The sequence below is a fragment of the Ranitomeya variabilis genome, chromosome 3 (genome assembly GCF_051348905.1).
Source record: "Ranitomeya variabilis isolate aRanVar5 chromosome 3, aRanVar5.hap1, whole genome shotgun sequence".
Taxonomy (NCBI): Eukaryota; Metazoa; Chordata; class Amphibia; order Anura; family Dendrobatidae; genus Ranitomeya; species Ranitomeya variabilis.
In genome coordinates, this window is record NC_135234.1 from 469532243 (window position 1) to 469549924 (window position 17682).

Genomic DNA, 17682 nt, shown 5'->3' on the forward strand with positions numbered 1-17682 from the left:
AAAAACTACTTAACATTTCACAAATAGAAGCACATTTATAGCCATGTAAGTACATTATTTTCCAAGACTAATACATTTGCAACCTTTTGTTCAGCAATATCACACCCTTCATCCCCGCTAATCATCTGATATCTGTGCCGGCAGTGGCCTGATGTAAGCAATGTGTGAAGGTATAGGAAAAAGACTTCAGTACTCGGCAGAGGCCTGTAAACCCTGGTGACAGAAGACACTGGAGAGCGTCTGAAACGCGTTGCAATATGTCTGTCAATCTTTGATCTCCTTTCTCCAACATTCTTCATGGAACTGCATTTTTACTTTTCCCAATAAAGGATGTGAATTTAATCTGAGTTGGAATCTATTTTTCCTTTTTGATCGTCTTCCGCGCTGCTACATATTGAGCCACAACCGGCGAGCTGGCATACTCTCCATTACATTTAAACTATGTAACAGACTGAAATGTTCCAGACATTGCTTCCGTCTGCCCGCTACAGTGGAATCATCTGCTAGATTGGGTGAAGGCGTAAGACCCCCGCAAATTTCATATTAATGACTCATCCTACAGACAGTTTATCAATTTGTTAGTCCCACACAACCCCCATAATAATAATGTACATACATTTCTATAATAATGACACTTTTATCTTCTATTTGTAGAACGTCAGCCCCCTTGTATGCTTTTTTTATATTATGTATGATAAATATCTTCAATCAAAAAAGAGCCAGACCCCCACCAATCTCATATTGATGACTCATTCTATTTTTGTCCCAGACAACCCCTTTAATGGAAATGGATGGACTTCTTGGCCCATTTTTACTGGAATAGTTTTTTACCATTTTTATATTATATATGTTAAATTTAAGAAAAGATTGTATGCATGAAACAATGAGTTATTAATGTTGGATTAATATCCAACTAGCTTTATTTTGAGCCCATATACATTGAAGCATTAAATAAAAGTGGCGACAATAGTTTACATACACTTTATTTAATCAAATTGGAATCCAGTGTGACCTTCAACTACAGCTGACGGTTTGTTACTTTATTAAATAAAACATTAATCAAACTGACTCCAAATTAAGTGAAAATGAACTTTTTTCTTCTTTGTAAGGTGACTGCAGCAGACAGAAAAGATCCCAGAGGTCATTTCATTCTAAATTAACACTAAGCCGCTTTAGTAACATAAAAGTGTTCTGAGCCATGTGACTTGTTCATAAGTCTCATTATGATTATTTAATTATTTTTATGCATTTATTAATTGGCTGAGATTCCACATTTTCTGAAAGATAGTTGACAAAAGATGGCAAGGCACATTATACTATTTGACATATTAATGGTTTAAATATTCATGAAAGAGAGACAAAGCATTCAGAGCTTTTTTTATTCAATTTTAAAATACTATTAATTCGTAGAAAATGATATTCTATTTGTTTTAGAATATCCGGAATGATTTTACTTGTCTGTTCTTACACCTGTATGATGGAAACGTTAGCCCGCGTGCATGCACGAAACTGCACTTAATTGCTCTGCAACAGAAAAATATGGTTTTATGTCTGTTATTATATACAGTCGTTGATTCATGTTGTATACCAGTGTCCATTTATTTTCTACTGCTAAGGTTTCATGACATTTGACTATTCCATATTTACAATGGTATAGTCTTCAAAGCGACTTGGCCCTTGAATCAGATAATACGCGAGCCCACTGAACATCCTTTAGCATGACGTGACCTCACACTGCTCATGTGGAAACCATCAAGGTCATGATGAGATGAAGAAATTAATGGACTCTCAATATGTTTGTGAAGTGGCTGGCAACAGCAAAGTCATATTGTAAAGCACAGATTATTTTAAAAGCCTTTCAAGAGATTGGCACGCCAGCACTGGCAGACAGGAGCGCACAACTAAATCAAAATCCCTCATCCGTTGTCAAACTTAAAGGGAACCTGTCACTTTGAACATGGTGTCTAATGAGCATGTAGCATGTTGTAGAGTGGATTAATACATAGGAAACATTTGTAGTTATTTATTCATTTAATATCCTTGATTAAGAGTCCAGAGGGTGTTCCTACTCAATGATTGACAGCTATCTTTGCAAATAGTTAACCTCACGCAAGCGTATTAAAAATCATTCATTTCATCAAGAGAACTCAGAATTTTCATCTACATGATCATCTGTATGCAATCCGCATGCCACCTTTATGTCATATCCATGTGTGATATCCATGTTTTATACATCAACGTTTTATCATTAGCTTGACCAAATACAGTTTCTTCGGTTATTAATGGCAAATGTTTTGTTAAAAAAATGGATGGTATATGGTATCCAGTTTTTTTGCACACCCATAGACTTGAATAGACAAGTCTCATCTGAGATGCGGAAGAATTTAGTGTATTCTGCAATTTTTTTTTTTAAGCACAGATTCAGTCTGCAAAACAAAAAAATGCTTATCTGAATAGCCTTATTTAATAACATTGGTCTTAGCGCTGTCCGCGTGATATCAGATTTTTTGACGGAAAGTAACTTGGCCTGAACATACGGTGGTGTGAACTTAGCCGCATACAGGTATTGCTGTAATCACTGAGTTACCTGCTCATTGGGCTCATAAACCAAAAGGGAGATGAGGCGCAAATGAATAAAATATAGGTTGCACTAACTTTTTCTCTCAAAATTATAGCTAAAAGCAAAGATCACAGTCTACCCACTATGCAGAAAACTACAATAAAGGTCCATTTAAGTGAATGCATTTCCCTGCACAACATTTGGTTGAACAGGCAAGAGTGAAGACATAAAGCGGCTGCCTCACAATTACAAATGTCTTCAGATTGTGCAATATCTCTTGTGGAGTCTCCTTCACAGTTGGATCAGTAATTCGGTGTCTACAGAGAACAGAAAGACAAATATTCAAAGTCTTCCAACTTCTGGAGGAATGCTGATACTTTTTCAATAAATAAATGCAGAACTGATTAGGTGCCAGGCAGTCCTGGATGTCAGTGGACTGGCCAGCATCACTTTGGATGTCTGTGCATAGCTTCTGTGCTTAGTGATGCTTTTTTCTTTATGAAGGATAAGAAAATGAAGATGGTACAATGATATTGTTTCCACTGATCTGAGGAAGTGGAGGCATCACCAAAATATAACATCATTGTAAACTGCACTAAGGGCTCATTCAGACGTCAGTGATTTTTCATCAGTGTTTGTATGCCAAAACCAGGAGTGTCTCCAAAAGACAGAACAGGTGTCATGTTGGCTTCGGACTCTGTTCACACTGGGGAGTCTGATGTGCAGTCTTAGACCTTCCTGTTGCTCAGCCTGAGTTTGGGTGTTGGTGGTGGTTTGATCTCTGATGCTCAGCTTTACAGGAGTTAACTTTTTAACTTTTTGATTAGTGTCAATTGTAGGCTGAGGCTGCTGGGAATGCCTTCTCCCTTTAAGTATGGCTCAGAACATTCCTGGATGCCGACTACAGCATTTGTGTGCTTCTTGCTTATCGGTCCTGTGTTGGAGTAGCTGTTCACACCCAAATCTTAATTTGGAGTCCGGTGAAGTATGCCTTTGTTATTTGTTCTGTTCCCTATTTGTATTGTGTCCCCTCCACACACATATTGTGCTGTCCTGATAGTTTGCTTTGTGGTGCAGCTTACTTTATCCCTGTTGGTCTTTATCAGTGTTTTCCTTTACGGTGCACCTGCTGAGGTGGGGGTTGGGGGTTTAGCTCAGGGCTGGACAGAAGATCGGGACAGGTCCATTACTCAGGCCTCCATACCATCAAGGGTACACCTGAGTTAGGGAAAGACAGGGCTCCCTTAGCCTGAGAGGCAGTTCAAGGGCCCGGGTTCCTTATCTCCTATTTTCCCATAGCTCCCCATGACAACAGGTGTCAATCTTTCATTTATAGTTTTTTTTGCTGTATTGTCCACTCCTGGTTTTGGCATACAAACACTGATGAAAAATCACTGATGTCTGAATGAGCCCTTAGTGCAGTTTTACAATGATGAATTTTGGTTATGCCTCCACTTCCTCACATCAGTGGAACAATACCATTGTATATCTTCATTTTCTTATCCTTCATAAAAAAAAGGTATCACTAAGCACAGAAGCTGTGCACAGGCATCCAAAGTGATATGTGCCTTTACAAGAAATTAGAATGGTTCATAATGCCCCATTCCTCGAAAGTTAGAGCTCAAAGCCAGTGCATATGTGAAACAAATAACATTCATTTTATATTTTACGAAAAATTCTGATTTATATAAAATTATAAATCAGATAAAAACAGCTATACAAAAATAAACTAAATATACTGTATGACTAGTTATTTGCATGCATTTTAATAATTGGACTGTGTATCTGGTTATTAGCTAAGGCATGCTAAGTTTTTACTCTCACTGTTGGATTTATATTCTTTCACTAATACAGAAAAGATTTTACCCCATGGAGCTTGATCTTTTTCCTCTGCTGCTTCCATTACGCCCTAGCATAGATGCCGTCCGTGCTCCGGGAACCCATCGACAATGATAATGGGGAGCTGGTCCTTTCCTTTTCTTCTTTGATTATTGTCTTTTAATATTCCATACCAATATTAATTGTGCTTGCCTGAAACTTTTGTATAGAATGACCTTCATATATTTTTTTGTTTTTCTAAATAAAAAAATGTGTAATTGAGGCTATTTGAATAGTTAACGATACACAATAACTATTGGACAAATGCTTCCTTGGCCGAGCGCATTATTTCCCAACTCCCAGGCTTTGTCAAGTGGCATAAGATCTTAATAGGAAGAGAAAAGGTGCAAAAGCATACCAAGATATTACGACCAAACATATTACAAATGGATTCTTTCGGCACATTATTATTATTATTATTATTATTATTATTATTATTATTTATATAGCACCATTAATTCCATGGTGCTGTACATGAGAAAGGGGTTACATACAGAGTTACAGATATAGTTTACAGTAAACACGTTTACAGTGACAGACTGGTACAGAGGGGAGAGGACCCTGTCCTTGCGGACTTGCATTCTATGGGATAGTGGGGAAGAGACAGAAGGTAGGGGGCGAGGCGATGGCGATGCGGTGGCTCTGGCGATGGCGAGGCGGCAGAATGGTTATTGCAGGCTGTAGGCTTTCTTGAAGAGATGGGTTTTTCAGGTTCCGTCTGAAGGCACATTTGACTACTGATAGGCAAATAATTTTAAGTATTTCCCAACACATAGGACAAACTTAATACTAATCTAGCTTTACTACTTAATATACAATTACATATAATTTCTTGTAATCTCAATTAATAAATTAACTTTCATTAAAACCTAATGAAAACCATGATGCACTGGCCTATATGTACCTTACTGATGTACTCAACATGTTCTGAAGATGGCAAAATAGCCACAAATTGAGTTTAACTCTTTCCTATCCCCACTGAAGAATTATTCAAGGGTCTTATTGAAATCATCCTTTTCCCCCTGCATACGTGATGGCAACAATGTGTATATTGGGCAATGTGACTGCATTTCATTACTATATTATCTGAAGTTGCACAATGTTTTATGCTCAGGAATACATAAACATGTTTTATATCACTGTAGTTTTATTGTGCGCTAGCATTGACACTTTTACATTTACTATTTATGGAAGGGAGAGAGATTTGTTTATGAGGGTCATCAGGAATAAAGAAACTAAGCCCATATGCAATATGGCTTTCAAAATATCTCTGGAGAATAGACTATCCTAGAAAGCCACCCATTTCAGGGATAAAACATGTGTCTGAAAGAGCAGCAGATTACTTCTGGGTATTCAGAGACACAGAGGTTGTAAGTTTCAAGGTTTCTTAAATGATGTTAGAATTAAAATCATATTTTGTTATTTGTCCATGCTTTCTCCTTTCCACTCTAGTGTCTTGGACATGTATCAGTACTTTACAGGTCAATACACTCATCTCATACAAATAACCATTCCTGTAGCTTTTCCATATGACGAATTCTTGAGAGAGTTAATAAATGGACTACAGAATGTGTGCTTATACCTTGATTTTGCAGTGTGCCCATGTCTATCCTGCATACTACTGGCCAATTTTGGTTTTTTTTTAATAGAACTAATGATATATTGTATGCCCTGAGGTAGGAAACAAGATAAAGGTATTTGAATGGAAAATCATATTTCAATTATTTTATTTAGTCGCTAAAAATTTATTGTAAAGTAAACTAAAAAATAGTATCACAATGGGCAAGTAGTGAAGTCATAGGCCTTGATTAATCAAGATGTTTATACGCCTTTTCTGGTGTAAAATATCTTCAAATGTCGCAAAATGTTTGTGATACTTATAAGTTGCACAAAAATGTTGCTAATTTTGGCATTTTCATCCCTGCCCCAGACAGGTCAGCCAACATGGACAGAGAATGGATGCAACTGGGTCCAAAAATTATCCCTCTTAGTCATTTGTGATCAGCCGAGTCTGTGCAGAACACTGATCATCCTGCTGTGACTGAGATGACTAATATGCCAAATATACCATGAAGCTCTCCACTTCCTCACTACTAATATGCTTGATGGAGGCAACGGAAGCCAATTGTGTCCTTCATTTTGAACTACTGCCCTAACAGCTGGTGCCAGCGGTAGTGGTTCTGCAGCAGTTAGCAGCTTTCACTTTTTTAGCCATGGTATGTTTTCTTTCTCTTTTACACTACTCAGTCTATTGCCATTACCGCTTTTTTACCATACATTTTGCAAAACATTATAATTAATTTTTCACACACTTGTCACTCGCAAACAATTGTTTCCTTCTATCTCTCCTTTTTCTTTGTTACATGAAAAAGAAACAATATAAAATATGGTAATTGATGACATGTAATTATGTTTGAACCTATCCCCATGCATATTATTGTGCTGACCTTCAGCAACAGCATATTTGAAGAAAAAGACACACAAGGTTTTTGGAAAAACTTTTATTAACATTTTAATATTCATATGACTATAAAAGAAGCAGCTGGAAATTCTACTGGCAATGAAAAAAGAAAGGTGTCTATCCTGAAATGCCCCTGATTGATGAAACTGATCTTTAAAGAATAAAGATGTTAAAGAATTCTTGGTACAAAGCCGTAGACTTACTCGTGGTCTCCCATGAACAGCAGATTCAAGACACTCAAAAGTTTCAGTATAGTCGCCAACCTTTGAATGCTGCAGCGGAGATATTAACTTGTGACCCAAATAGAGATCGCTGTAATGTCCACTGTATCCAAGCATATACTGTACCTAAATCTGAGAAATTGACAAGGCTGTAAGCCATGACATACAATGAGGCAATATGCTACACATGCATTAATAGTAAGTAAATACTCAATACTTTTATAATGTATCTGCACCATGTAATAAACACAATGCTTATATAACATTCCAAGTCAAACATTACAGACATATGGGTAGTGAGAATTATCTTCAAGAGGTTATCTAGTATTTTTTTAATTATAGGCTAAGAAATAACAGACAGAAAGTTGGTAACTGTATGCCTTTTGTGCATGAGGACAATCTCTGCTGGTGATTCCTCCACTTCATTTCACCTTTCATCAACAGAGCAGCACCTTATCTTCTGTTCTGCTCTATCAACAGTGTCACTGCAGACGTCATGCTGATTGACAGTAGGCTACACTCAGTTAGTACATCAGGGAGCCAATGCTGCTCTGTTAACGTGATGTCACCGGAAGCTGCAGAATCATCGCCAGGAGTGATCAATGATCACTCTAAACCAGCAGAGATGAGCACCTGGCAGAACATTCAGGTAGCTAGCAACTACATGCCTGTTCATTCTTAGACCCATATGCAAAAATAATAAAAGTTCCGGATAACCCCTTTAAAGAGAATGGAGGAGGTCACTAGATGGTGGAGGACACAAAGTATTTATACTTTTAGCCCTCCATCACATTTTGATTTTCAGCCCTGTTTACTGTATTAAAAGGAGCAGAGCATATAATAAAATATGGTCACTGACACGCACCTGAATACTAATAATATCGACCAAAGAAAAATAGCTTTTGCATTGTCCACAGGAACTCACTTTATAGGCACTGGAATATATGCTATACAATTTACACGTTATCCTACACACTACTTCTGTGGTCCTCCATTGGGCTACTCTGCCTTTTAGTTATTTGTTGTTATTTATTTATTGAATTCACTACAATTTCATTATCTGAGACTTTAGTGCACCATTGTTTCGGTCAGTACTTCTCGTTACTGTATGTAGCAAAGATAAACCGATCTTTGCATAGTAAACAGTATTTTATTTTATTTTTGTCTCCAGACTTCATCTGTTCTAATTTTTACATGAGACTTCCTGGACTATCTATTTCCATCCATTATAATGTGGCCCCCAAAAAGGAAGGAAGGCAACTGATGTTCAATCAGAAAGTTTGAAATAAACACTTTAATGGATCATATGAGGGTACATTGTAGGTAGCTTTTATCATTATGCCCAGCCATGTAAATATAATACAGCATGCAGGAAAAAAGGATTTATCACTTACAGATTTAGGATTAAAGAAAAAATATAATTATAATAGTATTTTAACCCCCCAAAAAAGAAAGAAACTAAGTCTTCAGTTTCTTCCAACAATACAATAATACATGCACAGAGGCGCACAATAGAGTCTTTGTATTTCAGATACTCCATCTTGAAAAGAAATTAAAGTTTAAAGTATCTTAAATAGAAGAGAAATAGTTGACATTAGATACAATTTAATTCTCGGCAAGTTTAATGCCACTGTACAATTTGGCAATATCTTACTTAACAGAAGCATTATGATTATTACTTACTGTGAGAAATGCTATAAGCACAGATTACAGTAAATTTCTGTCACTTGGATCGGTTTACATGCATACTGAAATGTACAATAATTCTAGTAAATTACTTGGAAATGCTGCTTTATATAAATACAGAGAAGTGAGTTGCAGTCACTGATATTGAACATTTGCACATTCTCCTAGACTCAGAGCTATAGTGATACGTATATTAAGTCTTAAAATTAAGTAGGTGGAACGCTATTACCTGCTGTGCATTCTATACATACAGTTCAAATATTAAATTTGTGGGCGTTACGGGGTTTGTATTAAATACAATCTATACATAATTCCTAAGGCTGAATGCTCCATATGTTAAACAAGGGACAAACCTGTATTGAGAGAGGGATTATGAAATAAAATCTGACAGTTTCAGGCATGCATATATTTTAGGAAACTCCCTAGACCAACACCCATGGTCTCATGTATATGTAGGCAGTACAGCTAAGACAGTGGTAGCTGCAATGATCAAATGAATTTACAGCAATTCTTTCAGCTGCCAAAAAACAATATCTGGAAAGGACTAGAAATGAGTGAATAAATTTAAATGGAATTGAATTCTACTCGAAGTCGACAAAAATATACGCTCACCAAAATGTGGATTTATTTGTAATTTGCATCGCGTGGATTCAGCAAATATTTTTCTAAGCTGTAAAAAGCCATCACAATTTTTAAAAACATCCTTATACACACCTCTCCAGTCCCTCCACTCTTCACTGCCAGTCAACCACTCCTTGTCACTTCTTCAGAATGCCATTTGCCATGCTGAACTCCCCAGGCCTCGCTCGCTAGACCAATGCTTCCAGGCAGGGCCAGCGTCAGCACCCAGCACACCCATTCAAGTGCCAGCACCCAGGGCAGGTGGGGGCCCACTAGCCATCGGTGACACTGGTGCGCTACTTACTTCTCCCTCTTCCTCTGCTGTGGCATCTTCCATGTCTTCTGATTGTAACGTTTTAGGTCAAAGGGAAAACACCTGCTCTAGTCTGCTTTCTGCAGTCATTGTTCCAGCAGTCTCCTTTTTTTTTAAGGCTAGAGTATCCTGTAATAATTATAGGGGATAACTCAGGAGACTCTTTGCGTGGAACTATAGGACACAGTTTTATAAGTGGTAAAGTCTATATTATCACACGGTGATTCAAACAGGTGCAGAGAGAAACTCAAGTCCACAACACTTGGTGCAAATATCAAATGCAGCTCAGCAGTCTATAGGAAACTTCAGAGGAAAATGCAATCATGCAGAAAAGTCTATGAAGCACAATTATTCTTGAGGATACTTGACACAAATAAGTCCTTGCTTAGTCCAAAACACAGATAGATATGCTTATAAGGCAGTTCAAATAATATCTTAGCTCAACCAGGGAGGTCTGGATAATAGTCTCAGGTTCTTGCAGAGCAGCAACAGCTTACATGTCAGGCAAATGCAGATGGAAGTAAACACGAGCAGCAGATGAAGGAGGATTACTGGAACTGGTGTATGCAGCAGGAACTCAGAGCAGAGTAGCAGGATAACCGCACAGGTTCACAGGAGCAGGTATATAGCCAGGGAGTCACCAGAGGTCAGGAGCTGGATGCAAGGCAGAATACTCTAGCACAGACTGAAGGCTGGGGTGGAGTTTTATAGCAGGAAGACACAGTGCACATGAGACCAAAGACGCCATCTTGGAAAAGGGCAGTAATGCACAAAAAGGTAATAAAAAATGACAGGAGCACTATGTGGTGCCCATAATACTGTATGGAGCAATATATGGGGCTCATTATTCTGTATGGAGCACTATGTGGTGCCCATAATACTGTATGGAGGACTATGTGGTACCCATAATACTGTATGGAGGACTTTACTGTCCGGCTTCTAAGCTATTGATATCACTCATGTAATGTAAGAAGTGAAATCTTTGGCATTGTACTATATCTATATTTCTCTGCTGGATCTGCACACTGAAAATCTTTCACCCATGGCCCATGAAAACCTGGAGCCGGCCCTGATTCCAGGTTTGCTAGGTGTGCAACATTTGCAGGTGGATGCACTGAATCCTTCTGGTAAGGGGCAGACATACCATTGATGCAACCTGTGCAACCACACTGGGGTCCAAGAGGTAAGAGGGCCCATTTCCACCTCCACAACAGGTGGAATTATGCATTATGATGAGCATTGCAATGTGGTCGCCGTCCGTGTTTTACAGACATCTGACTGCATCCTTAGATTGACATTGAAAATATCAAATAGTCATTCATATTAGTAGCATTCAGGAAACATATCTAATATATCCCATCTGATTTTAGATGCACATCCAATATGTAACAAATAAATGATAGCATTTGTGAGAACTTTAGGGAGGAAAATTATAAACGTTTTGACAGATATCATTTTTGAATACCAAATGGTTATGACTAGGTAGAGAAATTTTAAAACTTTCCAAGACCAAATTCTTTTATATAAACACTTTTTACTGTACTGTGCCACAGTTTTAGGCAGGTGTGGAAAAAATGCTGCAAAGTAAGAATGCTTTCAAAATAGTAGTGTGAATAGTTTATTTTTATCACTTAACCAAATGCAGAGTGAATGAGGTAAAGCAATATCAAATCAATATTTGGTGAGACCACTTTTTCCGTTCAAAACATCATTAATTCTCTATTTCCCCAAAATCAGGGATTTTGTAGGATTATAGTACAGAGTATGAGTGACTAATAATGCCAAGCTAGGGATAATGATTAGTGATGAGCGAGTGTACTCGTTGCTCGGGTTTTCCCGAGCATGCTCGGGTGACCACCGAGTATTTATGACTGCTCTGAGATTTCGTTTTCATCCCGGCAGCTGAATGATTTACATCTACTAGACAGCTTGATTATATGTGGGTATTCCCTAGCAACCAGGCAACCCTCACATGTACTTAGGCTGGCTACTAGCTGTAAATCATTCAGCTGCCACGATGAAAACTAAATCTCCGAGCAGTCATAAATACTCGGAGGTCACCCGAGCGTGCTCGGGAAAATCCAGGCAACGAGTACACTTCGTCATCACTAATAATGATCATTATTTTCATACTTAGGTTGAAACACAATCATTAGCTGAAACAGAAATAGCTTAATACTATGTGTGGAACTGCCAAACTAAGCTACAAATGTGAAATTATGGAAAATTGTTTCATGTCACAGGTCAAACAACATGGCAAGAGTGCACACAGCAACAAAACACATGTTTAGTTATACCATGTCTCCCACATGTTCCTTATTGTTTTTATTGCACGGTTTGGGATCTAGGTTACCCTTAGCTATAGGAGTGTTTATGTATAGTCGTGAGGGGTTCCCTTAAACATACGATTGGGTAGTGGGAGCCTGGACTACTAAGGGTTCAATAGGGACCATAGGGCCAGCCACCGTGGAGTGGGGGCGCCACAACGTTTCCCCTAGGGCGCCAACCTCTGCTGGTAGGCAGGTACCAGCTCAGATATCATTGTAGGGTTACCAGTTCTTCAAACCAGTTTTTTCACGGTGTGTTTTTTGTGATATTTTGGGAAGACCACAGGTTGGTGGTTTTTTAATATATTTTTGTAATAAAGATATTTTAATGGGGTTCTATATGATTTAAAAAATAGTTATACCATGTCAGCAAGACTTCTCCTAGGCAAATATTTCATAGCATAATGGGGTTTTAAGATGTGCTGTTCAAGCTGTTTTAAAGAAGCACCAAGAAATTGGCAACAAGAATACCGTAGACATGGTGACTTGCTGAGAAAACCTAATGCAACAGATGAAAGACACTTGCTTATTTCCCTTCAAAATCAGATGTCCAGGTCAAAACTGGTAGCAACTAGTGGGACCCAGCTACATCCATCTACTGTTTGTGCAAAAATCCAAATGTTCAACATGAAAACAAGGCCAAAGTGCTCAACTATGCATAGAAACATAGGAACTGGGGTGCAGAAAAATGTCAGCAGGTGCTTTGCATTTATGAATCAAAATTTGGCTTTACCCAAGGGCAATTTATCAGCCAATTGCTGGGGATCAGTATTACAAATGTCTACAGGCAATAGTGAAGCATAGTGGATGCTCCTTGCAAGTTATCGGCTACATTTCAGCAAATTGAGTTGACAATTTAATCAGGGTTAATGGCGTTCTCAACAGTGAAAAATAGAGTCAGATAATTATGCATCATGCAGTACCATTATAGAGGTGTCTGATTGGCTCCAAATTTGTTCAGCAGTAGAACAACGATCTTAAGAATGGTATCAAGAATTATCTTCAGCATAAAAAAGAACAATGAGTCTTGGAAGGTATGATATGACTCCCACAAAGCCCTGACCTTCAAATCACATCTGTGTGAGAATTAATGTAGAAACAGAAGGATTTGCACAAGTCTACATCCAGCGAAGATGTGTGGTTAGTTACTTCTTCAAGATGTTTGGATCATTCTTCAAGCTGAGCTAATTCAAAAATTGTGCACAAGTTTACCTAAAAGAATTGATGTTTTGATCCTATTTTGAAGCCAAAGGTTGGTCACACTAATCTTGATGGTGGTATCTGGGAGTCCACATGTCCTTCTGTTGCATCTTTCTGTGAAACATGAACAGTGTAAGGTGCCACACAAAGTTCCAAATGTCCATGTTAAAGAACCACTTTCCATACTTCAATATGTTTCTTGGAGATAACTCTCTAATGACAATAGATATGTGCCTCAATATGAAACCCCAACCCCACAAACATACAGTAAGTAGTAATAGTTATAGACATTGTATTATGAATACCTAATATCGCCATGAACATCAGGACTTTTAAAGAATATTGCGTTTCAAATATAGTAACTTAGCTTTTCAATAATTATTTCAACAGTGCCAAAAGGGATTTTCCTCTTCAGGGAGTATTCCTTCAATACGATCTTCTGTCATGTCTACGATATTTCAAAAATTCTGCTTTAGCTGGCTTTCCTCTTTCTGATTAGAGATTAGCGAATCAATTCTCAGGACCTTAGGAGACCTGCAAACAGCTTCCCACCTGCAGAAATTCCCAATACTTCGTCTTCATTGCTGCGTGATGCATGCATGACTTTGTGCAGGGTCTAGTAATCAGAAAAGGTGATGGAAACTTCAGCACATAGAAGACACTTTCACTGGTCTCCTGTCTGGTAGTCACAGGTTACTGACATGACTCCGCTCATCTCAAATTTTACCCAACTTTGTATAAATGCTATATTTGGAAGTCAGATCTCCATAAGCACAAAAACAGAGCAGTTATGTAGCTTCTTCCTAACAATGATGTGCTTTAAATGTCATTATAGCTGAATATGAAGAAGGTAAAAGTGCTAAAGAAAATACAAGAAAACAATAAATACTCTGTCATAGTAGCTTTGAGCAAAAAAGTACAAATGGGTTTGCAATTTGCAAGCATAATAAAAACATTATGTGCTTTTTTAATGATTGTATTCTGTGATCTAAATAAACATTCCCACTTCCTAGCTGTAAGCCCTCATGCTTTGCTAATTTTATGGCTTAATCAGATTTGATTGAACACTTCTGTTTCTATTATAAGATGTTACTTTTCATTAGCAGGTTATTTCCAAATACACCAAATGTTTAGAAATATTATTTAATGTACAGACATGGTGAGGTGACTTAATGCTAATTACCTACAAGGAAAGCCGTAACAATTTGAGGTTTCACACTCACATCACGAAATGAGGAAAAACTTAGATGTTCCCTATTATTTCCTTAGGAAATGTTTCCTCTTTCACACAATCTGCTCCTCATTTTCATCTAGAGAAACTTGTGAGAAAGCGAATTTTCTGTGCAAAATGAGAAGGGGCAAAACAATGTCATTGTTTCCCACAAGAATGAAATTTTGAGCTTCATTTTTTTAATCAAAAATGAATTATGAGGACTTGCTTATGGGCTACCCCAACATTGCTGATGATGACTAGAATTATATGTTGATCTTAGAAGCTTTTGCTGGGCAGCTCCCATCTTACTTCCCCCTGCCTATATTACTCTGACTGACAGGTCTCTACATATACACAAGTAGGAAGAGACCTGTCAATCAAACTTCGTTCAAAGTGGGGAAGCAATGATGAGCCGCCCTGTGGACCATTCTACCCAAACACAGTGTTAAAACCGCTCTAACTGAAACTCTTCAGAATCTTAGAACATTGTTTAAAAGGATCAGAGCACTTGTGAAAAATCTCTTAAGGTATGATGATCTTTCTGATAGGTGCCTTTTAAAAAGCAATTGTTCATAAACATCCTGTAAATTTACAGTCAAAACACTTATTGATTATTTTAGTATTTTACGTAGAACTCTTGGTAAAATATTTTTTCTCAAATTTCAGCATTTACCATTAATTCAATGCATTTTCTATTTTAAATCTTGATATTAAATCTTTCCAGTTGTAGCAATACACTAATTGCATTAAACAACTTTGTCCGTTAATGTCCTTTGTTTAGAAATTGAATCTATTTACTTGGCATCTCTTTTGGCAGTGATGGCGAGTTACAAATTGCTTTTAATGGCACGGTGGCTAAAACAGTTTTCCCTTGCCTAGCTGGGGCCTTGGCTTTTATTCTGACCAGGCACCATCTGCAAGGAATGTGTTTCTTCCAGTTTGTCTGTGCTTCTCACAGATATACAAGTTTGCTAATACACAGCTAAAAACTTTTTGGCACATAATGTTCTACCCGAGACATTAGGGGTAAGTATAGTGTATGCACACTGTCCTAGTTGTAAAACTTGTAAGCAACCCATGCAAGATCAGGTCTTGAGTTCACCTCTAAGCAATACTATACAGTTTTCTTACAGTTTTCAGTGATGACATTTCATAATCTATAATAAAATATCATCCATTCAGATTACAATGTTGATCTTCACAATGGAGTTTTAATTAAGATTTTGAAATTGCGTTGTGGGGATACATTACAATTGCATTCTGTACAGTGGTCCTACACAATGGCCTAATGTTACAATATTTCCCATATACACAACATTCAACTCACAATTCCAAAGATATTCTCCATATGTGGCTTAGACAAATGCTTTAATGATTTAGCTATTAAGCATGGCCATGCCACCAACAAAACCCCTGTGAATGAGCGCATTATGTGGGGGATAAGAACAGTCAGTAAGTGTGAACTGTTTGACTAAAATGCATGCATTCATTGACTATTCACTCAGGTAGACTAGAAGTTATACTTTTACTGTACTACTTTCCTTCTGTGCCAGGATTAGCAGCTCTTTGGACATCAACAAAGATGCCTCCATTGTATTATTACTATACACTGTATGCTCTGTACTACTGTCTTCTACACAGCGATATACAGTTCCCAAAGCTATTTCTGACTTATATACAGTATTCAAGTTATTAGTGCTTGATTGCAAAACACCGTACAGATGGAGGGTAGTAAAGAACAAGTACCAGTGCTTGTCTACTAGACTAGGCAGTTTATGAGAAACTACATTTTAGACAGTTTTTACCTTCTGACTAGTTTTGCCCCCATCGTGATGCGCTAAGCCACATGAAGCTAAATTTGTGACACTGCCAAGCTGAATCTTTAAAGCAATTGTATGGACCACAGATGGCAAAAGTTTTGTACTGTGAGTTGAATGTTGTATGCATCAAAAATATTGTCACCTGAGGACATTGAGACTTGAAAGACCACAGTACTGAATTTACAATAATGTGGAAAACAGAAATTACAGTAAATAATAATAGCATAGAAGTATCCTTACTTGATGTCCAAAGAACTTTATAATGGATTTCTCAGAAAGACTTTAAGATACAATATTTTTGATGCATGCAACATTCAGCTCACAATGCCACCAGCAGTGTCTATATGTGGTCCGTGCAATTGATATAAATATTTAGCTATTATGTATGGCTTTGAGCAATTCACAGAAAAATACACAAAAATCAAGAAACATTGCAGAAAAAAGGCAGCCTTACTTACTAACACCAGGTCACTGTTAGAGCAGCGCCCTTGCACGAGTCCCCATCCACCTCCCAGCATGGATGCTGGCGTGTTCAAATACCCATCCAAGCTCCTGCGTTATCTGTACACCAGCACACTGGTTTTAGGCTCCCTGCTTCTTAAATGGGCAGGACATGCTCTTCTGTAAAACATCCCCATCCAATAGCTGAAAAACACCTGTTATTTAAGGCACCCCACTATTGGGAGGTGCCTTAGCAACTTTAGTTATCACTGTGTATCCTGCTACCTAATTGTAAGGTCCCTGCACCTGCGCAGACCTGTCCTGTCTGCACCGTGAACTTGATACTGTCTGTCCTGCTTTAACCCGTTCCTGAGTCTGACCTGCTGCTACCCAGTCCTGTGCCTGATCCGCCTTGTCATCCATGTACTGCTATCCTCACATGTCCAGTCTGAACCTGCACCTGTGATCCTGCACCCGAGTCCGCTCCATTTTCCTTGACCTATCTGAGCAGTTATTGATCCAGAACCTACTCTGCCTACCATCCATGCAGTCCTGTACCTGATCCAGTTCTGTTTAACCAGCTGGGCATTCTCCTGTTAACCAGTTTCTGGCTGGTCCTGATGCCCTGCCTCTTTAGGGTTCAGCTGCTGCAGCTCCAGGGTCTGTCCTGAAGTAGCACCTGGTGTCCACCTGGGTTCAAATCTAACCACACCATCAAGGGCTCTAGTGAAGAACCAGGTGGTCACTTAGTTATGCCTCTTCAGGCTCTCCCCAGACCATGGCACAGTGGTTCCACCACCACGTGTGTAATACTCACTATACCTATGCACTACAGGATGTAGTAGTCCCCATGATAAAGACAGGGGCAGCACAGGAGCAAAATACTGATGAAATAACCACTCACACACCTACCAATTCATGGAGGAGTGGATGTATTATAA

The 17682-nt window shown here is 38.3% G+C and overlaps 1 long non-coding RNA gene across 3 annotated transcripts in view; it reads right to left on the minus strand.

Moving 5' to 3' along the window:
- Positions 1-968: 968 nt before the first annotated feature.
- The window catches only part of LOC143818317 (uncharacterized), a 122291-nt gene continuing 105577 nt past the window's right edge, over positions 969-17682 (minus strand). The window contains exon 4 of one of the 3 annotated variants that reach the window (XR_013224458.1): positions 969-2426. This is a non-coding gene — a long non-coding RNA (uncharacterized LOC143818317). Of the gene's footprint in view, positions 2427-6988; positions 7253-11882; positions 14127-17682 lie in introns of those variants that run through there. The other 2 variants (XR_013224455.1, XR_013224456.1) reach the window with 2 other exon arrangements.